This window comes from Tupaia chinensis, unplaced genomic scaffold (assembly GCF_000334495.1).
Source record: "Tupaia chinensis unplaced genomic scaffold, TupChi_1.0 Scaffold000066_1, whole genome shotgun sequence".
Lineage (NCBI taxonomy): Eukaryota > Metazoa > Chordata > Mammalia > Scandentia > Tupaiidae > Tupaia > Tupaia belangeri.
The window spans coordinates 1,946,067-1,954,173 of NW_006159525.1; the positions used below are offsets into that span (position 1 = coordinate 1,946,067).

At 51.3% G+C, this 8,107-nt stretch overlaps 1 long non-coding RNA gene across 5 annotated transcripts in view; it reads right to left on the reverse strand.

Annotated features, from left to right (window-relative positions):
* LOC102498279 (uncharacterized) overlaps positions 1-8,107 on the reverse strand; it is a 24,430-nt gene that overhangs the window by 5,512 nt on the left and 10,811 nt on the right. For 4 of the 5 annotated variants that reach the window (XR_003547023.1, XR_001369452.2, XR_001369451.2 and 1 more), the window contains 2 exons: positions 2,902-3,019; positions 893-1,063 (listed from right to left, as the gene is read on the reverse strand). This is a non-coding gene — a long non-coding RNA (uncharacterized LOC102498279). Of the gene's footprint in view, positions 1-892; positions 1,064-1,852; positions 2,139-2,901; positions 3,020-8,107 lie in introns of all 5 variants that reach the window. The other variant, XR_003547022.1, reaches the window with a different exon arrangement.

Sequence of the window (8,107 nt, forward strand, 5' to 3'; positions counted from 1 at the left end):
GCATTCATTGTTCTTTATGTATCTAATTATTCCATGTATTGTCACGTCAAAAAAAAAGTTTCATGTGACACGTGTTGTTCCTTACCCAAAAAAAAGTTTAACTTGGAGACGAAATCGAACTCTCCAGGGGAATGGAGGCCCGCGTGGGTCGGTGTGGCGAGCAGAGCCGCGACCCGTGGCTCCGGCTGCGACTCTCGCCCTCCGTCCTCAGCGCTCTCTGCTGCAGGTCCGGCCCTGCTGCCCAGCCCACTTGCACGGAGCCTGGGCATTGTTTACTGACATATCCAAGGGCAGGCTATAGGCCAGACACCATGCTGTCTGAGGGGCGGGAAGGTCCACGGACCAAGCAGAATTCTGGAATGTTCAGTCCATCGTTTTTAAACTTTTCCATTTGCTGACCCCACCCTCTGCATCAGATTATGGTCAGTCCCCAGGAACCACGAGGGGCTCCCTAGAACTTCAAAGTCAGCCTTCTTTTTATGAGTGAGACCTGATCACGTCCGGAGCCACCTTTGTCCCCAACGGAGGCTTTGCACCAGCCGTACCTCTGCCCGGAGCCCTCGGCCTGGCTCGTGCACGCTGGTCCTCCTGCCGTTCAGATTCCAGCCTTTCCCAGCATGCCGACACCCCGTCCCTTCTTGCATTTCCTTCCTGGCATTTATTGCTGCTGGACACTGGCTTCTTTGCTTCTCTCCAGGTTAAGCTTCGGAATGCACGACTAGCCCTGAGCTCCGTGCTGGGCACAGAACTGTCTGTCAAGCTACTCCCCGCCCTGAAAACACTGCCAGACCAGAGCGAGCACTCAGACGTGCTTGTGGAACAAGCAAGCACCTTCGGCCTTGCTAGCCAAAGCCTCTGCTGGAGCCTCTGGCCTTGAGCACCCCAGGCTTACCTGCTTCCTTAGGCCGTGCGGGACGTAGTGCCCAGGAGCTCCCGGTGCCGGCCCAGCCTGGTGTTGCCGCCAGTCAGCACGTGGCTCCCTGTTCTGGACTCAGTCGCACAGTGGTTCACCTGAGCCGCCCTCTGAGAGAGATCCACTCCCGGACTGCGCAGCATCGGGGCCCTGGGATGGGAAAAGCTGTAGGTCATCACCCAGGGCTGGAAAATCGGCCAGGCAAACGTGTCCCCCGGTGCACTGGGAGGTGGCCCCAGAGACCTTGTCGGGGCTGGGCCTCTGGCTGCTGCTCTGTCTGGTCTGACCTCGAAGCAGACCACCAGATGGTTCAGGGTGAATTTGCACGGTGTGCTACGTGAGACCTCAGACCCTCTCTCCCTCCCTCCCAAGACCCTGGACCTTAGGTGTGCTGCGCCTCTCTCCCTCCTGAGATCCCAGACTCTATTTCAACAATAATTCAAAATTTGAAAATCAATTTTTTGTTTAATAAAGTTATTTTTATAAATGTTGAATTCTAAATGAATCCTTGCCAGGCTTAGTGACTTGGACTGATGGTCTATTAGCCATGGGATCAGTACACAAGAGACAAACGGATGTTTGCTGCCGGTGCACAGAGCATTTTCTAGAACTTGGCAGAACCACATCTGAGCACAGTCCGGCCTGGGGCAGACCCCTCCCCACCAGCTGCCACAAGTTGCCTTTGGAAGTGTGTGGGAGATTTCTGGTTGTCCCAGAGTCAGGGAGTGACTCTACTGGCGGAGAGTGGACGAGTGCCAGCAATGCCACACCCTGGGGAGTGGCCCTCCAGATGACAGAGTGCCCGTGGGAGGCTCCGCACTTTTGAGTCAGCAGAGGGCACCGAGGGGGAGCCCTGCCTGCAGGAAAGGCGTCCTCCTTCAGCCAGCATGGTCCCTCCTGGCTGCATCTCCTGCCCAGGTGCGCCCCGCCAGGGCTCACCTCACCAGGAGGGCACGGAGCAGGAGCACTTATCAGCGATTCACGTCCATTTTCTAATTAAAGAGTCATTTCCCTCCTGCACGGGTCGTTTACATAACCGTGCCAGTAAAACTCTTAGGAGTCAGGAAGGAGGAGCTCGGGGCTTCAGTTCATCTTGGTCATCAGAGAGTCCCCACTCGCCAGGTACCCGTTGAGCACCCAAACATTCCGGCTGGTGCGACCCTCCTCAGACGTCACCGATTAGTCTCCTCATTTGCCCGTAAAACCCTCCAGGGCGATCAACCATCTGAGAGAAATGGCAGAAACACGGGCTTTTGCAGAAAATCGAAAATAGAAGCCTGAGAGAGCCACTTTAGAAAACACTGAAAAGCTCTTCAATATCAAAAGTATAAAATTAGAGGAAAAAAGGGGCAATATTTGTGGCAGTAAATTATAATATGCTAATATGTAAGAAAGGCGATTACGTATTCATCACTTGCAGTAAAATGTCATTGTAGCACGGTTATTATAAAATAATAGGGAATTTATCTTACCCTTTTTTTTTTTTTTTTGCATTATGAGATAATGAAATTACACTCTGAAAACAAACGATGCATCCTATGGCCCTCATGGAGGAAGAGCCGGCCCAGACATGGCGCCGGAGCCCTCTTTCCATGGGTGCTTCTTCTAGAGGGGACTTGCCGGAAACTGCTCGGTCATGGCGTTCCCTAAGGTCTTGCTCCACAGCAAATAGGCCAGAGCTGGACTCCGAGCAGGTCCTCCCAGCTCTGCAGCCCGGACACCCACACTGAGTGTGCATGTTCTTGGGCTTCTATCTTCTTCATCTGGTCATGACAGTGGAGAACTAGAGAGAACTTTCTAGAAGGACAATTAGCCTCCTCCACCTGCAGAAGCCACTTTGCCTGTGCGTTGTAACGTGACTCAGCATAGGCTCGAGAGCAGATCTGGGAGAAGGACCCCTCTCTAGGCCCTAGCCTTGCCCCAGTCCTAGAGCTAAGCCTTCTGTGGACTTGAAGCTCATCTGAACTTTGCGTCTTTGCCAAACCCACCAGGGCTGGGAGGCACTGTGGCATCCGTGTGGCGGTTCTTCGTGCAGCTGTTCCCACGACGCATCCTGGAGGCTTTGGTGGGCAATAAGCTATTTCCATTGAGGGTCCGAAGGGGCCACTGCCAACAGAGAGGAGAAAGCCACTATCGGCAAGTACCGAAGAGGAGAATGTTCAGGGTGACCCACCAGTTTCCTTTTCGGTAACAGGACAAATGAAATCAGTATTGTCCAGCTCCAGGTGGTCTCTGGAACCCCCATGGCTGTGACTACCCACTGGCCTTTGCAGGAGAGGTATGTTGGCCATTTAGGCAGGGGCTGCAGAAGGGACCCTGCGGGAGAGGTGGCAGGGATGGCGGGAGCAGGAGTTCTTGCTGCCATCACGGGCAGGTTGCTGCCTTGGTTTCCCTGTCTGAAGCTAAGGGACAGGGGAAGCACCACTGGTCGGATGGCGGAGCAGTGGAACACATGGCTGCGGTCCTGAGCCACACGGAGGGTCCTGGTGCACACGCATGCTGTGACCCGGGCTGGCCGAGCTGGGTGGGTCGTAGTGTGAGGACTCTGATGGGGAGGCCCTCTGTCCTTTCCCTGCACCTGCGGCGCAGGGCCACGGCGAGGGTTGCCTGAGCTGAGTGAGCTCACCCATGTCAGCAAGGGCCCCACAAATCTGCTGCCATTCTCTGCTCTTCTCCAAACAGAAGCCAAGAGACCCAGCAAAACCCCAAACAGCACCTTCATCCCACGCTTCACTGACACCTGCAAACTTTGGCAAGTCCCGCCTGTCCCCACGCAGGGTCAGGGCAAACCACTCGTGGGACCCAACAGCACCCATCGCCCCCACTCGGCAGTAGCAATCTCAGACTGTCTGAGCGTGTTTCCAAATGAAGTGCACTTGTAATTTGTCTGGCTTCTTAATTTCTCCTAAGACAAGTGACAGACTCCTCTGCGCTCCCCCTCTGTGTTGGCTTTTATCATCGCTTCTTTATTTTTCCAGCTCGCCCACTCTCCCATTCTCGCCTCCCTGCTGCACTCACTTGTCACTTCGCATTAGCCCACTGTCTGCCTGGTAACCCACCATCCTGCGCTTACTGTATTACTCGGCTTCCTCCCTGGTCTTGTGATTCCTTCCTACCCTTCTCTGTAACACCACTCCTGTGCCGGCAGTCAGCCCTTAACCTCCCTGTGTCCACGCCCATGAGAGCCCGTGTCAGCCTCGCAAGGAAAAACAGACTTAGCTGCAGCCCCAAGCCCGCAGCCTGTTGGTCACAGAGCAGGTTTAATCAAGCCAAGTGCTGTACTTAATGTTTTCAGGTCCCTTTGAATAAGAACAGGAGATAAACAGACAGCAAGAAGAGAAACAAGGTAATAAATAGGTCCTGGGGCAGATCCCGGACGCAAGGCAAAAGTCAAGACACTTCACACTTTAACCTGAACTTTACCGCGATTGTGTAACCAGGTTACATAAACCCAGGGCGGCGAGGTCGGCCCTGCATGGGGTTGCTAGGCTCTTCAGAAGCACCTGGGGCAGCGTAAGGAGTCAGGAACATCTTGTTTTAAGGATGCCCCCACTTGAAGAAATACCAGTGTGCGAAATATCCAGTTATATAACAAAAAAAGTTTTCTTCAGGCAAGTGTGAGCCAGGAGATGTCTGGGAGGAATTTTCTGGGGGAGATGCAGGGAAGAAAGAAGACCTAAAAAGAATCCTGGAATCATGGGGTATGACGAGCTGGAAAGGAAGCCAGGAATTCATCTCACTCCGTAATATTTACATGCAGAAACGGAGGTCCCGGAAGTCAGCGCACTAGCCCAGGAACTAAAGCTGGTCACGCACTCGAACCCGAATGCTTTCCAGCAGCCACGGTTCCTTACACGTGGGAGGTGCCGACAGGGAGTTTAGATTAAGGTCTTTGAAAACACACGCACATGCAGAGTGAAGCTGGCGAGTGTAGACCAGGGAGCCACTTGTTTCTCCGAAATCAAAGTTCTACTCCTTTAACTGGTGATAAAAGCTAACACGAATGCCCAGTATAGAGCTCGACACGAGGCAGGCCCTAGCACCCAGAAACGGAATTTCTATGAACAGAAATGTTGATTTGAACACATCCTGACACCTGTTTCCACAGCCAGAGCCTCCTAATACACTTACTGCTCTTCCTGAGACTCTCCCTTGGTCCCTGGGTCTCTCCCTGTCTCTTCTCCTTTCTCATAACAATTTTGTAGAGATACAATGCACACACCTTACAATTCACTCTCTCAAAGTGTACAATTTGGTGGTTTTCGTACATTCACAGAACTGTACAAACATGACCCATCACTTCAAAAAATTTCACCACCCCGAAAAAAAAATCACACTACCCCCACCTCCCCTCCAGCGCTGGCACCACTAATTTACCCCCCAACTCTGCGGACTCGCCTGTTCTGGAAATTTCCTCATGTACCGTAGTCCTCCCGCACCCAGGGGTCACTCTCACAGTCTGGTTTACTCCTTGAGAGGAGACTCTCCTTCACACAACCCTGCTGCCCTGTGCTGTCCTCCTCTCTCCTCCCGGTCACCAGTAGCTGACATGTCTAATTTATAAATGAACTTTAATCAAAGGTGGTGTGTGTCTAAGAAAAATCCTGGTATTGATAGGGTTTGCTATTTTGTCTTGGTTCAGGCATCCGCTGGGGGTCTCAGAGTATATTCCTCGTGAGCACGGGGTGGGTGGGGGTTACTGCAAATGGAATCATGCAGATGTTGTTTGTTTTTCTGTGACTGACTTCTTTCACGATGTCTGATGTTTTCAGGGTTTTCCTTTTCCCGGCTGAGTAATACTCCATTGCGTGTTTATGCCAGATTTTGCGTTCACCATGGTCGGCCACTGGTTGTCTCCATCTCTTGGCCACTGTGAGTGATGCCGCGGAATCTTCCCTGTTAGAATCTGGTGGAGATGTACCCAGTACATTGCTGCCGGCCCTCTGTCCTCCTCATCCTGGCTGTCTGGACGGAAGTCTTGCGAAGGAGTGAGCAGAGACCAAATATCTCTTGGCAGGCCCCTGCGGCCGCCATGCAGGTGCCGGGTGTCCTGCCTACAGTCTGACATGATCCAAACGGCAGTGAGCTGAACAAAATGGCCCTCGCAAAGTTTCTGCTTTCTTGCTCTGTCTTTCTGCACGTGCCGTTACAGAGCCTCTGGGATGCTCACACGCCTGCCTTCGATTTCCATCTCCTCCACTGAAGACGCTTTGCTGACAAGCTTTTGTTTAAAACGTTTCTGCTTTCTGTCTTTACACACCCCTCCCCAGCTTTGCAAACTCAATCTGAGAGGCTGGAAAATGGAGAATGATTCAAAAATAATGAAAAAGAATATCAAAGAAATTAACACAGCTTGTTAGAGGCCACACCAGAATCCAGCCCAGGTCTGTGAACATCTAGTCCTACACGTTTTCCAGCAGAGGGAGTGTATGTTTAAAAAAAAAAAAAGAAAGAAATTTCCCTTTAAAATGATGTATTTTCTCATAAAAAATTAATAAGTAAAGCAGGACACAATTAAAATCAGGTGCCTCTGGGGCCGGCAGGTGGTGTGGTGGGTAAGGGCGCTGGACTCCCACGTGGCCAACTGTGGTTCAAGTTCCAGACTGGATGACTTGCTTTCTCACTTTCCCTCTCTCTCTCTCTCATTCTGTCCCTCTCTGGTCAAATTTAAATAAATATAAACAAATAAAATAAAATAAAAAGTAAATAAAATAATTCTTTTTTTAAAAAAAAACAGGTGCCTCAAGTTAAATGACAAAAACAAAGTGATGACATAAACACCGTGTCAGAAACGCCGACGGTGCTCACTGTCCTAGAGAGCGCAGCGCAGTGGAAGTGAGGTAAGCACTCCTCACCAGTGGTGGGTGTCCCTAACTTACAGCACTCCCATAGAGGCTGGATGAAAGCTGAGCCTGTAAGAGCTTTAAAAAGGCTTTGCTGAGCACATGAGCAGTCAACAGGATTTCTGCTGGCTGTTAAAACTGCTTAGGAGCACGAGCTGTTTTTAACACATGAAGTCCGGCAGGGGTGAGGTATCACTTCTCAGAGAGAATCACGCATGCTCGTACAGGGAGCCACCAACACGGAGCTCACTGAGCAGTCCCGAACCGTCTTCCTGCTTACTTAACACCTCCCTGAAGAGCTGGAGGAAGTCACAGTCTCCTAAGCCAGTTCTTACTGCGTTGGAAAGTAAGTTTGTAATTGAAAAATAACTTGAATTTTTATTCATTCGGTCAGGTCTTCTCAGACGTCACTCCAAATTAGGATGGGACAAACTATTCTGGCCACGACAGAGAGATTTAAGACCGCTCAGTCCTGCTGGCGAAGAGTTTGATTTTCCAACTGAACGGCAACTGGGCAAACATAGGCATCAGGATAACAGGGCAAAAACTTTAGGCCTGCACACAGCACATGAAGTTCTGTTCTTAAAAGCCTCCTGTGGTTTAGACCAGCAGATGGAGTAGTGGTTACATTGATGGACTCCCACATGGCCCATCGTGGTTCAAGTCCCGGACACAGTGGCTTGAAAATCACATCAGGGGCATATGCATGAATGCCCAAGACCCTGAGAGGAGAATGGAGGAGGGATTGCAGCGTGGCCATCCCCCGTGCAAGGCGATTTCTCACTGTCCCTCTCTCTGTCTCTCTCTCTAAAAATAACCTCTAAAAAAACAAAAACAAAAACTGTGGTCAATACCAAAACGGCATGGCTAGGGGGCTTCTACAAATAGAATAAGTTATTCTTCAGAGGAGAATTTAGAAGTTATTATTCAAAGGAGACCAGAGGAAAGGTAAGAACCTGAACCATCTCACTTAATCCCTTATGAGCACCACTGAAGGGAGCGGATCTTGGTCCCGACTTCACAGAGAAACCTGAGGGCCAGGTGGGGAACGTGCTCACCCAAGGTTATAAGGCCAGTAAATATCTCGAGCCTCCGTGGGAGGAAAAAGACGAGCTCTCAGGAAAAAAAACCATTGCAGAGGTGTGTCACTGTGGGCTGGGACTTGCTTTTCTGTGGTCTGCCACAGGCTGCGGCGTGGCTCGGGAAGCCATGCCCATGGGAGTAAGAGGAGTGCTCGGGAAGGGGAAAGGGGCAGTCGGTGGCGATGTCTGTGGGGCCGAGGCTGAACCGTGTCCCCAGCAGATGGTGCCCCAAATCCTCGCTTCATAGCAACCACTCGGTCTGACATCAG